The sequence below is a fragment of the Capsicum annuum genome, chromosome 1 (genome assembly GCF_002878395.1).
Source record: "Capsicum annuum cultivar UCD-10X-F1 chromosome 1, UCD10Xv1.1, whole genome shotgun sequence".
Lineage (NCBI taxonomy): Eukaryota > Viridiplantae > Streptophyta > Magnoliopsida > Solanales > Solanaceae > Capsicum > Capsicum annuum.
Genome location: NC_061111.1, coordinates 244,799,870 through 244,802,295, shown reverse-complemented (window position 1 = coordinate 244,802,295; position 2,426 = coordinate 244,799,870).

Here is a 2,426-nt window from a genome sequence, read left to right as displayed (position 1 = left end):
TCTTAAGCTATAATTCTCACCACTACACACCACACCTAAACTCCACATCTAAAGTTCAAGCTTGTTGTCTATCCTCAATTATTTACCACCAGTATAACATGCCACATACTATACTAGTCCATCAAATTGGGAAATCAACCCAAATACTTCACTTAACTTAGCTACTACCTACAATCACAACCCCGCTATAACCTCATCATTACAACTCAAAATCTACTACATACCTTCTCACCTGAAGTGTTAATATACTACTACTAAAGAAAGGACCATCAAAGGGGTAAAGTCACATGATAGGATTAGTCGATCTTAATCTTATAATATAATGCATTATGATTTTATCAACATATTCTATTTTCTCATATCTTACTTACTTACCTAATCGCACATCACAATGATCTTCAAAATTTAATAAACACTAATGAGTCTCTACTTACAACTTATTAACTAATCTAGCCTTTTCCATTTACAACCTATAACAGATTTCTATAACCATTATAACTATCCACTCTAGGCTCCTCCCTAATTCGAATAGATAATAATCATAGCCAGACACTTCCTCCACAGACTACCATACAACCTATAAATATTGCTACCACATTAGTCTATCACTATACAATGGCAACCCACTCCTCAATCCATGATTCTCCAACTAAAACTATTTATTTATGCAAATGTCACCTTCACTCTGACTGCTAACCTTGTGACTTCATGTCACCAACTTTTACACCATCTAACTACCAATAGGTCATGACAGTTTAACATACACTACTACTCGGGTGGAATACAGTTCCAACATTCTTGTACACATCATTATCCTTAAACATGACATCCGCAACAAGAATTTATTAAAGAAGACTGAATACACTCCATACCTCAGCCTCAATCGCACGATTGATGCAGATAGAGGTATATACTTAAATAAACACACTTTAAAGCACTCATGGGCTACTCTAAAGTACTTGCGCAAATTCATAACTTTATGAATGACATAATTAGAGAAAACCACATCGTTGGGGGAGCTATACTCTTAAACTTGTATCACCTCAACAGTGAGGCATGACCCATGAAATTAGAATGAGGAATGAATTTAGATGACTTTCTTATGGACAACTCTATAGCATGAACTATAGTATGAAAGAATAAGAAACAACTCCTAAATGCCCGGTAGCCTCCTAATTATAAGTGCAGTGCAAAACACACCCATAAGCAAGACTCTACTAGAGATGATTTAGTAGACACCCTGGGACCATAAACCATGCTCTGATACAAAGTTTGTCATGACCCAAGCTGGGGCCCTAGCCATGACGAGCATACCGAACCGTGAAGGCCCGAGTGCCCTTCTCTATCTGGAAATCATACACGCTTTCATATAATATAAAGAAAAATGTGAAAATATAAAACAATACGGAATCATGGTCAATATCATAATTCAATTAAAAAATCTAGAACAAAATCCATAAACCCCTAACAATGTCTAATATTAGTCTGCGAAATCTCTAACAACTGAAAATGACCTTTGTCTAAAATCTGGGACAAGACCCTCAGTCGGACCATGAATCAAAATAAAATAAAAATAACAAGTTTCATAACCAGGCCTTCTGAAGTAAGGGAGGCTCTCCAGCTGCAAACTTCTGACGAGTTGATCTACTACATAACGGGACCCCAGGACTATGTCTCAAAGTCCTGAAATATAGGGGGTCAATAGAGATGTACTGGTACGTAGAACAATCCAAAAACAAAAAATATATATTTATAAAGCATAGGTGAGAGCATTTCATAAATCACATATCATCTTGAAATAGTTGAAAACACATGGGCATAATCTAAAACTTTCAAAACACACTCCGTAAATTATAACGCTACTCTTTATGTTACTTCTGAGCTACATGATACACCCTACAACTCTGCTATTCCATGAGCTATATGGATCCGCCCTTGACTTGGTGGCCAAGCCCCCAACCCAAGTTTGCCGCAAGGGTTGGAGTCTCTGCTTCTCTACTACGCCACAGGGCCGCCATCAGCATACAATTTCCCTTTTAGGTATTATAAACCCGTGTCGACAAATCACAGTTTTGGGCAATGAACCATTTTACTCGTGATTTCCTTGGGTATCCATCTAACCCTCTTAAGCCCAATTTAGATTCTTTAAATCATATCTTTGTTGAAAAGTTATTTCTTTTATAAAAATCTTTGGGCACAACAAAAATTGGGTATCTTCTTACTCAGACTTGAAAGTTATGTCACAATATCTCTACTTCCCTTATCTTAATTTAAAATATTTTTATTGACCACCCAAAACCTCTACTATTCGAACCAAAAGTTCATATTTCAAAACAGTTGAAAGACCAAACCATTCTCAATACTTATTCCACGGTGGTCACCCTTTTCAATTACTTTTAAACCAATCTAAATAGTAATCATGATCA